At 40.4% G+C, this 21,416-nt stretch overlaps 1 protein-coding gene and 1 long non-coding RNA gene across 7 annotated transcripts in view; one reads left to right on the top strand and one right to left on the bottom strand.

The window, feature by feature from the left end:
• Nucleotides 1-19,091, top strand: part of LOC142491519 (uncharacterized) — a 57,203-nt gene extending 38,112 nt beyond the window's left edge. The window contains exons 2-4 of the long non-coding RNA XR_012800419.1: nt 9,289-9,416; nt 11,070-11,206; nt 18,794-19,091. This is a non-coding gene — a long non-coding RNA (uncharacterized LOC142491519). The remainder of the gene's footprint in view (nt 1-9,288; nt 9,417-11,069; nt 11,207-18,793) is intronic.
• TAOK1 (TAO kinase 1) overlaps nt 1-21,416 on the bottom strand; it is a 108,167-nt gene that overhangs the window by 63,653 nt on the left and 23,098 nt on the right. The window lies entirely within an intron of this gene.

Genomic DNA, 21,416 nt, shown 5'->3' with positions numbered 1-21,416 from the left:
GAAGAGACGGGGGGAGCGGAGGAAGAGACAGGGGGAGCGGCGGAAGAGACAGGGGGGAGCGGAGGAAGAGACAGGGGGGAGCGGAGGAAGAGACAGGGGGGAGCGGAGGAAGAGACAGGGGGGAGCGGAGGAAGAGACAGGGGGAGCGGAGGAAGAGACAGGGGGAGCGGAGGAAGAGACAGGTGGAGCGGAGAAAGAGACAGGGGGAGCGGAGAGAGGGGGGGGGAGCGGGAAAATTAAATCCTGGGCAACGCCGGTTTTGATCAGCTAGTAATCTATAATACACACACCTCCATCAGTGGCAGAAATCTACGAACCGGATTCAGACAAGTTTGCTTAAGTTTGAGGACGTCTCATTTACTTTATTTTTTTTCTTCAAATTGCGTAGTAATAAAATGCCCCAGTGTATTCTGTTTTGAATAGCCCCATTTTTCATGAGAGGCTCTCTTCAGTCCTCATCACAAACTTTAGGCGTATGCCTATTTGTCTGATCCATACAGCTAAATTTAAAAACACCAATTCCCCCTATGATGGGAAAAGGAAAGCACTAATAAACAATACCATCTCTACCACTCTGAATCCCTTTTACTAACTTTGAAAACTAGGTAAGAAAATCTTAATAGCAAAGTACAATGCAATTAACTGGGATTAATAATAGTGCTTATATTTAATAGACCACGGAAAATTGTTACTAGAAGCTATTCCACAAGCATCTACAAAACAAGAGATTAGTAAAGCCAAATTAGAAAATAAACAGAAAAATATAAAAAATACTTTTGCTGCAAGGCAACATCAAAAAGATATGCCAAAAAGATGATTCAGAATCAGTAAAGATGATGATTAAAGTGCATTTGGAGAGAGAAATTACTCACTTAGGTTGTAATTTTATGTTAAAACAGCCGCTCTGAACATTTTCGGCTGAAAATTCTGATTGATTTAAATGGGATTTTTCAGCCAAAAACAGACTGAACACCCATTTTGGACAACATAAGAAGATATTTTAGAACTTCTAATTTTACTTTCCCTGGGACACAATGTCCCATAAATCGTCATCATAAAACAGGGGGAAAAAATCTTTAAGTAGGGATAAACAAAATTAAAAAATAAATTTAAGCGCTCCAGCATATCCTTTGGCTGGAAAAGAACTGTAGGCCACATTTAGTATATAAAAATCCGGTTTTAGCCTTCTCATGTAATTTGTGGGATTCCCGTAAATTCAGAAACAATTTGACCCCCAACCCTTCTCCATGAGATGTATCCTTTGTTCTCAAAAGCTTCTTTTTCACCAGGATACAATAAGAACCAACCAAATCTATGGACGCAACATGGAGTTAGTAGGGTGAAAAATGTGATGGATTTACATACTATTAAGACCTTCCCTACAATACAATCAAAATGTAACATCCCAAACACCGAATTTTATAGATATTTACAGCTTAGACACCTCATCCAATCTAAATACCAAGAAAAGGTAGCACTAAAAATGACCCAATTTGAATCCTGGTGTAACACCCAATCTTTAACCAAGGTAATCACCTCTGTATAATCCCTAGTGACCCTAAAACAGACAATTATGTGTGGGCATGGGAGAGGGGCCTTAACATAACTATAGATATGGAAACTTGCCGAGATATTTGGGAGGCAGTAGGTAAGAACTCCAGCTGTGTAGTGATTAAGGGGAATATATATAAAATGCTATATCGTTGGTACTACACCCTGGTAAAATTCAATTCAATTTACCCAAATGTTTCTCTTATGTGTTGGAGGGAATGTGGCAATCAGGGCTCCATCCTACATTTCGGATGGGAATGTCCTAAAATCAAACCCCTATGGGACAAAATTCTCCAATTGGCAGAAGAGGTGTCTGTCTTCCATATTCCTAGAACCCCCCCTCTTTGTGATTCTGGGGGTGCTAATTCCAAATTTAAGCAACCTGGAGTCTAAATTAATGACTCATATCTATAATGCAACAAGATGTTCCATTGCTCGCTTCTGGAAACACAACACCCCGCCCCCTTTCCAGTGCGTTTGTAATAAAATATGGGATGTGGTATAGCACGAGAGACTGGGGGCTTTTCTTCACGACTCCACCAAAAGATTTATTGATACTTGGGAGCCCTGATTTACACACTTTAATATAAACAAATAAGATTCTAGGTGATATATAGACCTACTGGAGTCCTAATGCTGAAGGAATATATATAAATGTTAATAGTCGCACTGTATGTCTAGTATGTCTTACAACCTGCGTCCCCTCCCTTCCCCTCCTCAAATATTACTTACCGTATTTTACAGAACAAAATAAAATGGGGGTTATGTTAAATATCTTGTGAACCTGTCTTGAAAGAAAGGTAACAATAAAAAAAAAAAACAGCCTTTTGGTTACATAAACGAATAGGAAATTATTTAAACAATGTACATATGTCACATTTAAGAGGTCATCCAACATCTACATTTAACACATTTTACTCTTCTTCAAGACCCATATGGCTTCAAAAACTCTGCAAAGGAATGGTCACTTAACTTTCTGTTAGTTAAGACTGAACTCAGAACAAGCGGAGCCCTAATACCACTTTCTATCGCTTACATATAGTCAATCTTTGAAAGAAAGCTACAGGCACAATACAATCACAATCTTTAGAAATGATGATGGAAGTGAGAAAATGATTACCAATTTATTTTGTGCATAATAGAATAGAGAATTATTAATCCTAAATCTATAAGAATCTTTTTTTACATGGCAAATTTAAAGTTAGGAGAATGTCTACAGGATGGGATAGTCTTGCTCAGCCAAAAGTGTTGACATAAGGGTGCTTCCTAGGATAGATGAATTGGAAATCCTATAGTGGCGCACAGCTCAAATGTTGAATGATTTGAAATAAAAAATAACTTTTAATAGTAGTAAATAAAATTAATTGGAGACTCATTGTGGTACTTAAAAGTGCTATGCAAACAGGTGATGCCAAACACTTATACATGGAATACACATACATAAATATAATGAGTACCAAGAACCCTGCACTAAAGCTGACATATAGAAATTAAAAAAATAAAATCTGAGCTGCTTCTGAAGTAAACGAGTTCTTAATTGGTAACTGCAGCTGATATATGCTATATACTAAAGGTAAAAAAAAAAGCTGAAGGTGTGACGGAAAGGAGCCCAGGAACCAGTATAATAAAGGTTAAGCCGGTCCCTGCTCGTCCTTCCATGGGACTGATGTGGCCACCAGACCCCTTAGCTACCCTGTTTTACATGCCCGTTAGTCCTTGGATCCCATATAAACTGTGCTGAAAGAGTAAAAATGTGTTTTGTGCAACAATAACGCTTGGCCACAGTCTATGGACATACGGTGCTGAGAAACCCTTTGTGCAGCCCACATGTCCGGAGAAATGGTTATTGCTGAGAGGGGTAAGTGAGGTGTAGGGACAAAGAAGAGTGGCCGGGGGCAGACATCAAGCCAGGGGGCCATCCGTCCAATAAGCAGAGTATATGGCTGCATCTCCAGCCAGAGCAGCACCAGCCCAGCAGGGAATATCCTGCCGGCCTGGGAAAGTCGTTGCCGAGCCCCGCTTGTAGGTGCTACTCCCATTGGCCTATCTGTATTTCCCTCCAAATAACTTTAACTCTCGCACCCAGCCCTGATTGGCGCATGCAGAAGGGCCTTTGCGTCCTGATTGGTCACCAACCCTTCTACCATGATTTCTTATTGTAGCGGGGAATCTTTGAAAAGTAACCCAGGCTCATTCTGATCCTGACATGGAGGTGAACTAAGCGTTGTGCTCTGAGGCTGTGCAGACACCTGAAAATGAGGCTGGGAGCCTAACCAAGCGGGAAATTTCAGCTAAGGACTGTGTATTGCCGGAGAAGCGGAGAGCAAGATTTTTGAGCGGGGAAATTGAAAGTGCACTGCTGGGAATTGTACCAGAGGTCTGGACGGTCCCTACCCTAATGGAGTGTGGAAGCAAGCCCATGTTAAGCCTTCAATGAAGCGCTCAGCACCTAGTTAGCTAGGATTCCCCCGGTATAACGTTTTAGCGAGTATAGCTTTCATCTGTGTCTCTGTATGTTGTAATTGCTGGATCCGGCTGGAATAAACACTCTTTATTTAACTGCTTTGTCCTATCTGGTGCATCTATCCCAGGGTTAAGTTCAGGTCTTCTGTGACAGTGTGTATATCCAGTTTAATTAAAGTATATCTCTCATAAGTTGCTATATAGGAGTCTTGCAACTCCCTGTAGTACTTCTTGGATAAATTGCAGCTCTATTAGTGCAAATCTATGAGATAGAGGAATATAGTGGATAAATGAAATGGAGGACTCTAAGGAGAGTGTTCCTGGCACAGTACTGACAGGAGGAGATATAACTATGCTATTATTGTGAATCACTAGCCCCGCAATATAGTATCACGAAGAGGTTCAGATGTACTAATCACTCAATATCTTTAACCTAATAGCCTTTAGTGCCAAGCATGAGCTAAGTAATGAATGATATCTTTCAATCTAAAACTACATCGTACATAAGCTTCTAAGCCCAAGACCCCCAGATGCAGGCTCGTGCATATCTCTCCCTCTCTGCCTAGAGGCTGCTCGTCACGTCCAAGACCCGACGTACGTTTCACTAATTATCTCAGTTTCTTCCGGGTGGTGTTGGTTCTCTCAGGGGTCTATTTATAGGTAATTGTTACCATAGTACTCCATTTGTTGTAGGTTACGTGTTACATTATGGCTGACTAGAAACAAATTGGCTTTAGTAGTCAGAGTGTTTTAGTAATATTGTAAAAATGATGCCAAAATGGGAATCAGTAATAGAGATGCTGATTTGAAATTAGAAAATGAAAAGAAATAAACTTAAGTACACACACAAATCTATACAAAGCTCCTCACCCCTACCACCTGCAGCACTTATCACCTGAGATCAGACTCCAAAAGACTATTCATGGTCCCAAGGCTCAACAAAGTATCCGGACGTTCCTCCTTCTCCTTCCGTGCACCCCAAAACTGGAACAACCTACCAGACTCTCACATCCACCACCAGTTTAAGTTCTTTCAAATCTAAGGCTGTCTCACATTTTAATCTGGTCTGTAACTGTTTCATACGCTCATAATATATATTTTCTTTAACTGTGCACGCAATGTCTTGTATATAATGTATACCCTGTTCATTTATGTAACTGTACTTGTAACCATGTACTATTTGTTTTACTCGGTGCCCAGGACATACTTGAAAACGAGAGGTAACTCTCAATGTATTACTTCCTGGTAAAATATTTTATAAATAAATAAATAAATAAATACACAGCATGTGTGGTAGGGTTGTTCTGATAGGTTTAGGCCAAGTCCATGCTGCTGCAGACTGCATGGAGGCGTCCGAGCGCGGCGCGATCACATTGCTTTAAGGCATTGATCGCACCCATAGACCACGCGGGCGGCAGCAAGAGGGAGCGAGCCCAATGAGGGTGAACCAGCTCTGTGACGTCACCCTAGACACGTCCCCCGACAGCGCGTCTCGCATGTCCAGAAAACATACCCGCTTCACGCGGGCGACGTCATGGACGTGCACGCCTCCATGCGGGCGAAGGCAGTATGGACCTGCCCTTATGATGCTTTGTATGAGACCTATTATTTGTTTATATAAGAAAGTGGTATATACTTCAAATGCACTTTGATTTTTAAAAACGTTCAGTTTTGTAAACGTTTATTATTTCAATTTGGTCTCAGTTAGATAAATGGTGTATATACAAAGTTCTCATTTTGTCCATGCGGAGAGGGTACCTAGCGTGTATAGCCACTTCGCTTCAAGTTGAAGCAGGATTTTGTCCCAATTCTCTTTTCTAATATTTTGGGGGATCTTGTCTATCCCCTGAAATTTGAGGGCTGTTGTGTTGCCTCTGTGCATCTCACATGATGTGAAATGGGTGACAATTGCAAATGGAGGTCACATGCTCCAGAATGCATCTTCTGAATTGCCTTCTAGTTTGTCCTACATATTTGATGCCACATTCATGCAGCCAAATATATGACCCCTGAGGTGTGCGCTACTATAGGATTTTTTTTTTTTTGTGCTTGCACCAAGCTAATATAAGTTTAGTTTAAAGTTAGGAGAAACAACTCCTTTAGCTCACCCATTTTATTTTATTTTTTCAACTGTTTATTTTGAAAATGTTCAGAAATTATAATAGGGATGAAAGAAGGACGGATGAGGGGACATGGTAAAATTCATATACATTTCTATTTGAACGTAATTTTACAATTCAGATAAAATAAATGCATAAAAAATTGGTGCTGCCCCTCTTCTCCAATCCACAATTTCCCGATTGATGTGTATACAGAAATTTCTTTTCTGGCAAGAGGTGGAAATTAAGTGAACTTAAAGTGATTTGTTACCGGCGCTAACCACACCCAATCTGTGATAAAATAGTGCACAAAATTAAAATTCAAAACAAATGTGTCAAGGTGATCACTGATCAAATTCTCAACCTTCCAGGAATGTGTACAGATTCCTTTCAATAGTAGCTTGTCCGGGATGGGAAGGGAGCGAAGATAGCAGGGATACACCATGAAAAATAAAAAATAAATGCATACAATAGTGTAATAAGTTCTTTTCAATCTGGATAAAACATGTATGTCTTGGCTCTATAGCAATGCCTACTTACAGCAGGTCAAAGGTAAAAAGCATTGATCTACACAGCAGGTAGAAAGGTGTCAGGATCTTCAGGAACAACAGCCCAGGTTTACAGTAATCCATCCCCAAAAAATAAATATATAGCTTAGGCTATCCACCAATGGCTATTAAATGCCATTTTTTATCTTATGTGTAAACATGTTTTTAATTAAGTACTCATATATTAAATGTTTTAACCTGTATCACCTGCATCTATGTAGATATACTGATTGCTTTTACCTAGATGTAGTAATTGTCAATATCAGCAGCTTTTGGCCATCTCAATTAAATGTGTTCAATTATCCAATTCACTCCCCACCTATGAGAGTAGAGATTAGAGTATAAAAGTTGCTCATACACTATGGAAAATCACTCCTGAAGAAACCTACAAGGTGAAACGCGTAGAGTGACGCCCTGAGACGAAACCGGAGCCTCTGAGAGCGGATGACGTCACTTCCGGTCCTCGGTGAGACGCATCCGTGACACGCATAGCTGAACAGAGGAAAAGCAGAGATACCACTCTCCCGGTCTTGCAGAGATCCACTTTGTGATCTACACGCTTGTTTCTTTCCATCACCATGTGAGTTGATTGGATTTTGCTTGTTTTTATAAATATTCTATGTACAGTCTGCACTATGTCCGGTTCATTTTATTTCTAAGGGGACGCAAGTGTACCAGAGCGCTACAGTATACCTGATTAGCAGTGCGGTTCCTATCCAACTAATTGGCCTCATCCCATGGGTTAAAGATACCTTTATATGCCTGCGTACTTCTCACGTTTGTGAGTATTCTGAGCACCTAACCACAGCCATTTATCACACAAAGTTCACACAATACTGCACCATAAGTTTGTTGTCTTTCTTTATTTTCCACATGATTTGCGCTTCTTGATGATTTTCACCCTTCACTTTATAGCAGAGGACACCTGTTCTTGTGATATTGGAGTCCCTAACATTTAGTTGGGCCACACCTCTAAGTTTTCAATTAGGGATATTAGTCAAAAATGTATCTAGAAGGTCTGATTGTTGTAGTGTTTTTATTGGTGATTTCCTCAGTGCTGAATAGATTATACAATTTAGACTAGTATTCTGTAAAGTTTTTATTTATAGTACATGGGTCAATTCATCTTTTTAGTTAGTAACAGAAGTTGACCTATTGTTTAATTTCTTCCTTAGTTTGTTAGCTAGAAGTTTATCTGCGTTATTACGCATGGTCTAGAATTATTGATTTGTCCATTTTAGTGATTTTTCTATTTTATCCAAACGTAGAGAGTTTGGCTGACTTCTGACAGATGTTATTAATTAGTTAGTTGTTCTGAGGTGGAAGTTTTATTAATGCTTCCAGTTTGGCTAGTTCTTTTTGGAGTTCATAACTTCCTTGTTCTCTTTTCTTTTAAGTTAGGACAAAAGGCATGATGTTACCTCTTGAAGGAACACCGCTCCTAAAATATTCATGAGCTAACAAAAATGTAGTATCATTAATTTCTGGGGAACTATTTAGAAATCTAATCTAATAGAAATAATCTAATAATCTAAATGTAATCTAATGTTTAGGTGCTCTACATTACTGGGGAAGTCTAGTATTGAATAGTTTAGTCTCTATATTGGTTTATTAAATGTTATTCGAGGGTCATTCAAATAAATATTTATATGGGCATGCTCCAACCAACTGAATAGGCCACAATATATACAGCAGCAGGCACATAATTAACCTACATATTGCTTTGAGTAATGAAGTGTTACATTATAATGTTCTTAAGCCTAAATACTCTGCTAAACAGGTAAAGAGATTTAGTTAAGACATATTCAAAAACACCCATTGACTAAATCCACTGAGACCTAATTTACAGTGATCATCTTCCAAAATCAAAATAGCTCAAAAAAAATTAAAAATAAAACGCAGCATGGAACATGCATAATTAATACTTAATGAATGGCAGAAACATGTAAAATGGCAAACATTTTTTTTAAATGCTATTATCTCAGACTAGTGCACATTCATTCAATTTTCTGAACCCAAAATATAACATCATTCAAACCCCATCCTACACTTCTCAAATCTCATCCCAAGAGAACAAAGGTGATACAAAAAAAATCTGCGTACTACAAAACTCAAGATATTTTTTTTGCCTTACAGGGTAGGGTAGAAAGGTACCAAGTAGAATCTCCTACTGACCACAGCCTATTGGTCACCTCGAAAGAGATGTGCTGCATGAGCTGCAGGAAAAGCTTCTTTAAAAAGGTGTAATTTATGTTTTTTCAACTAAATTCTGGCCCCTCCATATCCCCATTGGCTAGATGGCTTTGCACTGGATTTGGCACACAGCAGCTCATACCTTCTGACATGATGTAAATCCATCTAGCTTATCATAAGATATTACCATGCGTTTGCTTTGGGAGGTTTTAAAGAAAAGGTAGTGTATGGTCATGTCATTCATAACTTCTATGACCATTATGTGTATGGCACGGTGGCCCACTGCGAGAGAGTGAGACCCCACACACTTGCATGCCCTTGGAGGCAGTGCTAAGTCTCTGTTATATGACATCACACCCACAATGCATTGAGTAGCGCTACATGCAGTGAATGACTGCTCTGTCATTAATTTCCCTTTGCCCTGTTTATGACAGCACCTTCAAGCAGATATGTGCAGGGCATTTGGTCGCTGTCGTTTTGCCACCACCAAGTCGCTGCCGGCGTTTAGCCACTACTCACCTCGTCGCAGGGACATCTCTCCGACGGCCGTTTCGCCACCAAGGTAAGCCCTTAACCTTACCCTAAACCCCCTAATCTTAAACCCAAATACCAACGCTAAACCTACCCTAGAAACCTAAACCCCTTCCCTAACTGCTAAAACTCCTTAACGTACTTACCTTATTGGCGGAACGGCTGGTGTGGCCGAGTGTCCATCAGGTGGAGTGTGTCATTTTCTTTAATCTAGCCCTCAGCTACAGGAATTTTATATATCCGCCAAAAAGTTATTTTTCTAAACAATTTCTAAATGTGATTGTCATCCTTTGAAAATTTAATTTACGGGAATGTAATCGCTCGTTTGCTTCTTCAGTAAAAAAAAAAATAGGTTTCAATTTTTCTTTCAGTCCGTGTAAATCTAACCTTACCTCGTAATTATTGTTCTTCCACTATCTTTCTAATCAACAAAGGTTGCATAGTTCATTTAAATTAAAAAAAAAAAATTGGATTTACAATTTACAAAGATTGTATAAACAGTACACAACATTTGGTTGGTTTGGAAACATTGAAGAGAATTTCAACTATTGCCACAATGCTGTACTAAAATTCAGCTTTGACCCAAGGGGACCATTCAAAATGATAGTGGTAACTTAACGAGCTAGTTAACATCATGCACAATCATCAAATAGAACAGTCTTATGACATTTGAAACTTGATCCTAAAGGAAATTGTATAACAACTAGCCTTTATGCCCTCCCTACCCCCCAAAATAATCTATAGAAGCAACTGAATAGCAGGGCGCTTTGAGCAAGTGGTGTATCATTACCCTTGACTAGGTGTTGATATACTTAAACAAGAAAAATGTAAAAGTATACAAACAAACAAAAATAATTCAAGCCATTGTACTAATGTTTTGAGTGCTGAAGTTGTTTGTACAAAGTGCTGAAAAAGTTGAAGTTTTTGGTGCTAGCAATGTTCATGCCACAATCCTAGACAAATCATATGTTCGGCTTATAATCAAGGATGTAAAAAAACCACTCATCAGCTCGCCAGAGGCATGTGCATTTTCCTGCTGGGCAAGTGCCACGGTCTCGTCGTGCCAGCCACACGTGCTGTCAGGGTGTAGGGGGTCGCTGCTGATATAAAAACTGCTGCTTCATCTCCTCCTCCTACCCAGGTTGTGCTTCTGTCTGTCTGTGTTCAGAGCAGCCCAGACACGCAGCAGTTTTGATACCGGCAGCGGCTCCTACAAACTGATGGTCCCCATAGCTGACAAATGGAGAGGCACAGGGGTAAGGAAGGTTGTTAGGGGTGCTCAGTATAGGTGATGCAGTGCAAAAGGTTCCAGGGGGGCAGTGGGTGCAGTGGTTTTTCTATGTTGTGGTGAAGTACATTTCTGGCTGTTCAGTGCACCGTAGCTCTATTTTCGCAGCTCTGAGTATGCCATTTATGGTTTAATACTATTTTCCCACATAATACAAAAATCTCAGTCCAAATGTTACACAACCTATCATTATGCTTACTACCCTTAAAAATAGCACAATTATTACAAGTGATTGTGCTAGCACTGTAGCAATTTAGAAGCACTAGGCACAGGGACAGACATCTAACAGTACAACGAAAAAATATGCCTTCCTGAATTTAGCAAAAACAGTAATCTGATTTTATTAACGAAAACATTTAGTACAATTAGACTTAACTATGTTCTATAACTTTGTAGGACTTTCACCTAGGCTCTACTCTTAATTCAACCGCATTAAAGGTCTATGGAGGGAAAACACTATACACCAGAACAATTGTGGGAATTCGCAGTGACAAAACCATCAGGAAAGAGGGGTCCTTCCATTTCAACTGCAGGTGAGGAGAACTTTCTCCAAACCACAAAGAACGTAAGAAACCTGACCACTGTTCGCTCCACTACTTATTTTCCATATAAAGTTTAAAATGAAGTGCACCAGGGTTACATTTGGTTAGTAAGTGCTACGTTAAAATAGCTTTTGTTTCATTTAGTACATATATGACGAGGTTTTTTGATCAGTTTTTTCTTTGCATGCAAAAAAAAGTTACTGCCCTATGGGATTAAAATTAGAAATATGCAATCTTGTGTTAAAATTACAACGTTTGCCAAAAAAATCACGAAGCATTAAATGTCAATATGTAGGTTAAAAGATCTTTATTCCATATTAAGATGAAATTACCCTTGACATATTTTACTTTTGCGAAATTCAGGCAAAACCTGCAAAATCGCAAACTTTTAACAATTTGAATTTTGTATTTAAAAAAAAAAACTGTCAAAATGTAGAGAATCTACAGAAATTATATATACCAGAATTTCTGAAAGGAGGAACATCCAAATAGGAACAAATATATAATGAAGACAATAACCTATGTGTGTGTGTGTATGTGTCTAAGATGGAAAAACATACACCACCTAAGAAGATAAACAACAAAGGAATTAAAAAGACACTGCACGCAGGTAAAAGTTTTGAAAATTGAAAATATATCATCAACAAATTCACAGCTAACAATTGTATGTGTATGTATGTTTTATTTGTATAGCGCCATTAATGTACATAGCGCTTCCTAGCAGTAATAGTTACAATCATAAATAATAAGATATAAATAACACAAAGGGGAAAAGTGCTTCAGACATAAAAGTAACATTTAGGAAGAGGAGTCCCTGCTCAGAAGAGCTTACAATCTAATTGGTTGGTAGGACGAACATACAGAGACAGTAGGAGGGCATTCTGGTAAGCGAGTCTGCAAAGGGCCAAGGTTAATGTAAGAGGTGTTAATTATCAGCCATCGAGCTACTCATATGCTTCCTTAAGCAGGTGGGTTTTAAAAGGTGGATAGAGAGGGTGCAAGTCGGATATTGAGGGGAAGGGCATTCCAGAGGAGTGAGGCAGTCAGTGAGAAGGGTTTAAGGCGGGGAAGGGCTTTAGATACTAAAGGGGTAGAGAGAAGGCATCCTTGAGCAGAACGCAAGAGTCGGGATGGTGTATAGCGAGAAATTTGGGCTGAGATGTAAGGAGGAGCAGAACAGTGTAAAGCTTTAAAAGTGAGGAGAATTGAGTGTGTGATACGGGATTTGATAGGAAGCCAGAAGAGTGATTTGAGCAGGGGAGACGCAGGGACATATTTAGGAAAGAGCAGAGTGATTCTGGCAGCAGCGTTAAGGATAGATTGTATGGGAGACAGGTGAGAGGCAGGAAGGCCGGACAGCAGGAGGTTCCAGTAATCAAGACGGGAGAGAATGAGGGCCTGAGTCAGAGTTTTAGCAGTCGAACAGCAGAGGAAAGGGCGTATCTTTTGTAAATGTTTACCAAAAAGAATACAATTCAGATTGTTGAACAAGTGGGAGATCTGCCACAGAGGGAGGCATTTGTATAGACCAATTACAAATCGTGGTTCCCTTGGGAACAAACAAGGAACTGGATCTTAATTGCTTCCTATAAGATAATGCATTATAGAACTATTTGTGGAATGATGAGCTTTAAGCTTTATTGAAGTGACTGGCACGACAAAGGCCGTGTGTTCAGCATGATGAGCATGGCGCATGCAGCAGAGGATGCTCACTCTGCGAAGTCGTGCCTGCACTTCCCTTTTGGCGGGTGACCGTCTACAGTGCATGATCATGTACCTTGCGTGGTCACTTCCCGGGCTTTATTCCTGATCAATTTCAGATATATCTCAGTGACGGAGGTCACTGTTGAGCAAGCCGTTTGCTGCATTTTAGCAAGAAAATAGGAGCAGATCTAGGCTAAGTATCCAATATATGTTGAACTTGTAATACAATATGAGTTAACACACAAATGCCTTTGATATAGCTCCTTCCATGTGCCTATTGAGTGATTTATCATAGGTTAGATCGCCCACTTGTACTATGCACTATATTTATGAAATCGGTGTATAAATACTTTAATTAATATTTTTCTTTGTTTTGATTAGGTTGGGAGGCTTTGGTCCTTTCCCCCCCCCCGTTTTCTTTTTGTCTTCCTCCCCTTTTTTTATGATCTCTGTCATAGCCTTAATCAATTAAGCTCATATCCCTTTGTATTACATTTTGTGATCGAAGGTTAGGTTTACTCCTTGTCATATGCATGCATTATATCATGCCTGGGAACAGAGTTTATTGGAATTGTATTTGTCATGCAAGATACTTTGAGATATATATATATATATATATTTAAATTGTTAACTTGTTGGCTGTGTTGCAAATATGCTGTTATGGTGAGGGGGGACGTTACATAGCAACATGAGAAGCATGAATGGAGGGGAGGTATCTTGCATGATCTACCAGGGGCTTGGTTTCGAGTTGGGATATGTTGTTGGGAGGCAGTGGGGATTGCTATGGAGCATCTGGAGAGTTTACAGAGGGAAGGGACTTGGTTGGCGATTTCGGCCGTATACTTAATGCTTTGACACGTCCTATCTAGAGGATGCCGGACTCGGCGGGGGATGGTGGAAGAACCCCCTTTTCCTCCAGTTCGAACAACTATTTAAAAGAGACTTTAGGGGTACAGTAGGGCCCCGCTTCTCAGCGTTCCGTCAATATGGCGGTGCTGTTGCCCTGACTGCAGTCATTTTTCTGCGTATGCGCAGAAGGGAATGCCGACTCCGCGCATGCGCAGAATGCTGCATTCTGGGACAGGGAGGAGGGACGGGAATTGCCGGTGAACATAGAATTTGTGCGCGCTACACACATTTAGCATTTGTGCGCTATGGGGAGATGGAACCGAACCCGCCATGCGAGTGGGGCCCGCCTGTATTGTAGGCAACACCTGACACAGGGGCTTGTACCCTGAAACTTTATGCCATTGTCTCATTCCCACCGGTAGACTGCTATTCTCATGTATTCTTTTCTTGGGGTTGAGGAGGAGCGCTGGATCTCGTGATATGTAAAAGAATATAAATATATATAGTGCAGATGGTAATTCACTGCTTTAAAACGATGTAAAACATAAGAAATGAACTCACAAAAATCGTATAAAATCACTGCATGTCAGAGATCCTTCTCTCTCTGACTGGAGCCCTTTGTGTTACTGGAGTCTGTATCCCCTCAGTGAAGTGGGTGATATGAAAATAAAGAAAACCACAAATAGTGCAAATAGTATGAACTATACAAATGTATTATGCACAGGTGATCAGGAAACTCACATTTTCCATTATAAGATTGGGTGGTGGAGAGAACCGCCGATAGAAGCAGGCTGCTGTTCGGTGCTTCACTTTCCCCTCACAGTGTAGTTCAATGCCAGTCTATGCCGTCGCGTCACTTCCGGTTTCGCGTCACGGGTGAGGGCGGGAAGCCAGAATGGGAGTCTCATGTATTGTATATTTCTTAGATCTAAATTATATTTGGTAAATATTTGATATGTGCAATAATGTTATATAGCTGTGAAATTCTTGATATATTTCTTAAAATTGACAATTTTACCTGCGTGCAGTGTCTTTAATTCCTATATAGCACACATCAAGTTATAACTAGGGATTACCGTTTTAACCTAAACACCACCGATTGATCATGTGGTACTTTTGTTTAAAACCAATTAACACCTGAAAATAAGCATACTTTCTTATTAAATGCTATCTCTTGTTGCAACGCATCCACAGGTAGGAGACAAAGGCACCAAGGGGGAGTATGGAAACAAAAAACGTGCACTGATAAACACCGGATTCAAGTACTGTATATCCATTTTTTTTCCCATTGTTAACAATGATAAACACTGAATTTAATACAATTAACAGAAAAACAGAATCCCTAGTTATAGCATACAATAGTTATAAATATTATTGGCCTAAATTTACAAAAAGACATTTGACAGGCAACTTCAAGATTAGCACTCCAAGGATAATGTTTAACATTAGCAACGTGTGTAAGTGCTAAGGAAGAGTGGCTTAAAGGAAAAGTTGGGGAAGTCCCTATAAAATAAACATTTTAAAGTGAGGCAGAGTAGATTTCTACATCTGAGTTGTTGAGATAGGTATCGTTTTGTATTTTCTTTTATCATTTATTACACAGGACACAGTCCTCCCCATCTCAATTTAAAGAAGCTTCGGTATGGTTTGCTGTCAAGATAATAAATAAAACAGTTCCCCTAGCTCAGCCTGGCAAGTATAAATACAGAAGGTGCTCAAGTTGGACAGTGTGAGACTTGTAGGGAAAATAATCTCGCAAAGCACTATCACCGCATATAGGTAATCAAATGTAATAGTGACAAAAATAAACGGAATCTTTAATGGTAATAGTCAACTAAAATATAGGGGGGATAGGAACACAACACTAGCAGAAGGCAGGTGTCACAATGTATATAGGGCACCATGATCATCTACCCTCAACCCCGCTCCAACTCGGCATAGAGGATTAAAAAAAGCAGGATAAAAATGTAACTCGGCATCTATCGACTGGGGAGAGACAAGTGGTGTGCAGAACACCATTTTAATCTTGTGCTTCCGTTGACGTCATAGGTGAGGACGTCGCTGATTCCCCAGAGCAATCTTTGCATTCCTATCCTAGAATTGCCCCCATAGTAGGGTCTGCCCAATTCCTGGTTAGGGCTGGCTCCGGTCGTAAAGTGATTATCTACCTTGTTTTTATAACAGTATTATCATCCTTAGAGGGTTAATTGCGTCCTCACAGAAATGGGGTAGCTCTCTTCTACCCTAGTCTCTAATGACTACCTTCTGTAAATGAGGACATTGCAACATTGTATCTACCTTACATAGATGTTCACTGGAAGCATTACAAAGGGGGCCTATTGATTCTATAGTTGCTAGGTACTTTACTTTAGAACGGATCACTGCCATTACTGTGACAAACTCACAATACGGCGGCGGCAAGTCCCCTCCATTTGGTGATCTTAATCACCTATCTTGGGACCTCTATCAAGCCACCTAATGCCTATGTGGACCTTTGTTCTTATCCACAGCCATATATAGTGAGCTGGACAGTGGCATTTTGGGTGGTTTTTGGTATAGAGATCACTCAAACATTTAAAAACATATTTCTTATTGGCACCTCTGGTTTTATTATTCAGCTCTCCCCCTCACCCCGCCCTATATTTTAGTTGACGATTACCATTTCAAAGATTACTTTTACATTTTTCACTATTACATTACATTTGATTACCTTTATGGGGGGATTCTTTTCTCTCCAAGTCTGCAGCAGTTTCTGCAAAGATCTCTACTTTCAGAAGTTAGAATAAGACTTCTTGATAAAGCAAAAGCAATTTTTCTATATGAACACACACACGTGCATGTGAATATCGTGGTTTTCAAATAAAAAATATGTGGCCTCAATACATTGGGGAACTTTGATCTTTGGGAGATCACAAAACAATACATTTCAATATCATCTTTAAATTATGAGCAAAGACCACTGCAGGTTTTCTTCCCACTGAAGGAAACCACTGCAAATATTTGTTCCTGTACTAGGGACTAGTAGAGTACTTTCATGGGGAGGATGCCAACCTACTGAGAACTGTTTGGGCACTATGGCGATAAAAGGATATTTGCCAAGTGGTATAAATGTGTGATAAAGGTTTCTTCAGGTACCTCAATGGGTCCTATCGAACAGCACTGCTTAGTAAGTATGGGCCAAATATCTGACAGACATTACCGACTTATAAACATTATTATTATTCCCCCAAATGGCTATAGCTGTGATCCATGTGCAGCAGTCACAGGGACGTGAAATGTAAGATGTTGACAATGTGACATCTTCCATAGTAAAAAATATGAATAAGCACAGTAGATACCAAGAATAAACATACACCTGTATAATGCACAATACTTAAGCATGCACACAAACAAGAACATTGCTGCTAGTGCACGATCCACCAACTGCTAAAAAAGGAGACAAATGTCAAGACATTTAAATGTTTATTTTTTTTTTTTTTTAATTTTACTTAACTGTACTACCTCAGTCAAAACTTAAAATTCATTATTTAGTTGGGTATTATGGGCATACAGAGGTAGAAGTAAACAGAAGCATAATCTTTATAATGCTACAAACCAAACTGTTACTTCAGCTCAGGAGTAAAAACTCCCATGTTGAGAATTTTCCCCTTCTAGCCATCCCGGGGCGCAAGATTTAGGGTGGTGCCCAGGGCGCAAGATTATTTAGAGGTGGCGCGTGCGGCAAAACCTGGGTGCGCAGGCAGCCAAGAAGATGTGCGCGGGCGGGCAGCCGAAGATGTGCGCGGGCGGCCGAACAGGATAGTACAGGTGGCGGCCACGTGATTCGGAGGTACGGGGGAGGAGCACGCCCGAGCGCTGTGATGTCAAATGCCCCTCCTTCCGGTGTCTGCCCTGCAATAGCGCTGTGGTCCTGCTCTCCTCCGCTGGCAACCTGCTTCGCTGCGATCCTCTGCAAGTGAAAGGGTAGGCTGCCACTATATCAATCATACTATGAATGTACAGAAATAATAAAAAAAAATTTTTTGAAAAAATGAAGTGTAAACACTTCCCTGCCCGTGCTTGCAAAATTATGCAGGACACCCTGTTCTCATGCTTGGAGAGTTGGTGATGTCACCGCTCTCAGCGGCAGCCTGGACGCAGCCTAATTTTGCAAGCGCGAGCTGTTGAAAAGATGTAAGTATTTAGACATATTTGTATTTACATTGTATACTGTTTAATAAAGGGTTTTTTTTCTTCATGTGATTTTGATTACATCAGGCAGGGGGGGCCCCGAGAAATATCATGGATAAAAAGGGGGGCTCGGCATAAAAAGTTTGCTCACCCCTGGACTAAGCAAACTATGAACTTACACCCCGATTTCCTAATACCTTTACATTTTTAAATCAGCAATCTCCCCCAGAAGCCACAAGTTTAAGTCATATAATGTTAGTATCGTGCCCCCTGAGCGTGTCCCGCTCTTTGACTTTAATTATTTTTTATGTTTAATATCTAGAAGCTAAATTTGAAGAAAATGGTGGGTTATTTTAGGTTACCATATTAACCTTTAGACTGCATCGGGCTGAGGGGAGAGCTTCATTCTAACCTCCTGGACCTTAAATGCCAATGAGATAATGGGAAAAGACAGGGTTGCAGTCTGAGACATGCAAATGTATCCACAACTGGTATTTTTATTTGTCATCAAATGTTCCACTTTTAAATTGATTTATTTCATAGTTGATAATCCTTGGTCTTTTGGAATGCAAAATGTTTAAAGCCCCATTCCTCTGTAATTGGCCCATTTATGGAAAACTCGAAACCGGAAGTGCACAAAGCTGCACTCATCAGTCTAATACAATGCTCTATGATTAATCACATGAATATATTTTAGTGGGGTGGATCTGAAAGTATTCCTCATTCTGAGATAGCTAGCACAATCAGATTTCATTCCAAAATGAGTAAGAGTTATGTAGCAATAGCTGACACACCCTGTATGAATGAATAACCTCTCATGAATTGTTTTTGCTTCCCAAATCTATTTTTATGCAGCTGTCAGCCTTAAAAGACCAGAGCTCACACACAGACACACACATACACACACACAACAAAAGAATGCCATCAGAAAGAAACCAGAGGACAAGAGTGCAGCAGCGTGTGACAAACTTGGGTAACTTACTGCTGGCAAGATCCTGTACTGAAATGTATCACCTCAAGAGTATCTAACATCATCATCTAATAATATTTAAAGCAGCGTTTCAGGTTTGTGATTCAAAATCCATATAATCCTCTTCCTTCCCCTTGTGCCATGGGAACTACAATAATAGATTGTAGAGTTATAGCAACTATATTGGTGAAATTATAAACCTGTATATTTCAACTGCAACATTTTTTAATAAAGTTCTCTCTTCAAATTGACATTGTATGTATGCCTTTATTTATATAGCGCCATTAATGTACATAGTGCTTCACAGCCGTGATACACGTGACAACCATATAAATAACAAAGGGGAAAAGTGCTTCAGACATTAAAGTAACATTTAGGAAAAGGAGTCCCTGCTTCAAAGAGCTTACAGTCTAATTGGTTGGTAGGAAGAACGTACAGAGGCAGTAGGAGGGCGTTCTCATAAGTGCTTCTGCAAGGGGCCAAGGTTAATGTATGAGGTGTTAATTATCAGCCACGTGCTACTCATATGCTTCCTTGAGCAAGTGTGTTTTAAGCTGGGTCTTAAAGGTGGATAGAGAGAGTGCAAGTCGAATATTGAGAGGAAGGGCATTCCAGGGGTTTGGGGCAGTCAGTGAGAAAGGTTTAAGGCGGGAGAGGGCCTTAGATACATAGGGGGTAGAGAGAAAACATCCTTGAGCGGAACGCAAGCATCGGGATGGTATATAGGGAGAAATTAGGGCTGAGATGTAAGGAGGAGCAGAAGAGTGTAAAGCTTTAAAAGTGGGAGGAGAATTGAGTGTGTGATACAGGATTTGATAGGAAGCCAGGAGAGGGATTTAGCAGATGAGGCAGATGTCGGAAATAGTAGAGTGATTGTGGCAGCAGCATTTAGGGTAGATTGTAGGGCAGACAGGTGAGAGGCAGGAAAGCTGGACAGCAGGAGGTTACAGTAGTCGAGACTGGAAAGAATGAGGGCCTGTGTCAGAGTTTTTGCAGTCGAGCAACAGAGGAAAGGGCGTATCTTTGTAATATTGGGGAGGGGAAAAAAAAAAAGGTTTTAGCTACCCCTACAGCAAACAAACATCCCATACAGGAACCCCCATGTGGGGAAAAATACCGGTGCACTGCGTCTCACAAAAAGAAGATTGGGATATGATAATCAAAAGGATTTATTCATATAAAAACATGGACAAAAAGTACTGATGCAGACACTGCATAAGTGTGTGTATGTCCCCTAGTCAGCGTGCTTGGGCTACTGGTGAATGATCGTACTTCCAACAGTAACATGGAAGGAGGTAGTAAGGCCAGGTTTGGTTGGAATTATGAGGAGCTGTTTTTGCCATGTTAAGTTTAAGTCGGCGGAGGGCCACCCAGGATGATACAGCACAGAGACATTCAGAAACTTTAGTCTGTACAGCAAGAGTAAGGTCAGGGGTTGAAAAGTAAATTTGTGTGTCATCAGCATAGAGGTGATATTTGAACCCAAGAGATGTGATTAGGTCACCTAGAGAGAGTGTGTGTAAAGAGAAAAGAGAAGGGGTCCCAGGACAGAGCCATGGGCTACCCGCACAGAGAGATCGATAGAGGAGGAGGTGTTAGCAAAAGAGACACTGAAAGTATGATGGTAGAGGTAAGATCCAGGATAGAGCTTTGTTACACATACGAAGAGTATGGAGAATATGAAGGAGAAGAGGGTGGTCCACCGTATCAAATGCTGCTGAGAGGTTGAGTAATATGAGCTGTAATGACCTTTGTCTTTGATAGCATTGAGGTCATTAGTTATTGTAGTGAGGGCTGTTTTAATGGAGTGAGCCGTGCGGAAGCCAGATTGTAGAGGGTCTAGGAGAGAATAGGTGTTGAGAAAATGGAGCAAGCGAGAGAATACAAGACGTTCAAGGAGTTTAGAGGCAAAAGGCAGGAGGCGGGAGACAGGCCGATAATTAGAAAGACAGGTAGGGTCAAGCTTGCTATTTTTGAGTAATGGTATAACTGTTGCATGTTTGAAGGAGAATGGAAAGGTATCAGAGTAGAGGGAGGAGTTAAAAATATATGTGAGCATAGGGATTATAGTATCGGCAAGAGGTTTTAGGAGATGGGAGGGAATGGGGTCAAGAGGGCCGGTGGTAGAGGGAGAAGAGGAGATCAGCAATAACGCATCCTCCTCTGTGACAGCGGAAAGAGAGTCAAGGAAGGCAGGAGGGTAGTTAGGAAGAGGTGTAGGATGGAGGGAGGATACAGAGGGGATATCCTGACATATGGATTCCACATTTTCCTTGAAATAGTCGGCAAAGACCTGGGGTGAGATGGAGGAAGAAGAACAGGCAGCAGAGGGTGGTCTGAGTAGGGAGTCAAAGACAGAGATGAGTCGGCGTGGAGATTAGACTTGTGCGTGTTGATTAGTGAAGAAAAGTAGGTTTGTTTAACTTGAGAGGGCAGAGTTGAAACAGGATAGCATAAATTTGTAGTGATGTTTTTTGGTCCCTCTGGATGAAAATAGTTTTTTTTTTT

This window comes from Ascaphus truei, chromosome 3, assembly GCF_040206685.1.
Source record: "Ascaphus truei isolate aAscTru1 chromosome 3, aAscTru1.hap1, whole genome shotgun sequence".
NCBI lineage: Eukaryota > Metazoa > Chordata > Amphibia > Anura > Ascaphidae > Ascaphus > Ascaphus truei.
The sequence above is the reverse complement of the archived record's forward strand: the minus strand, read 5'-3'. Positions and strand labels throughout refer to the sequence as shown.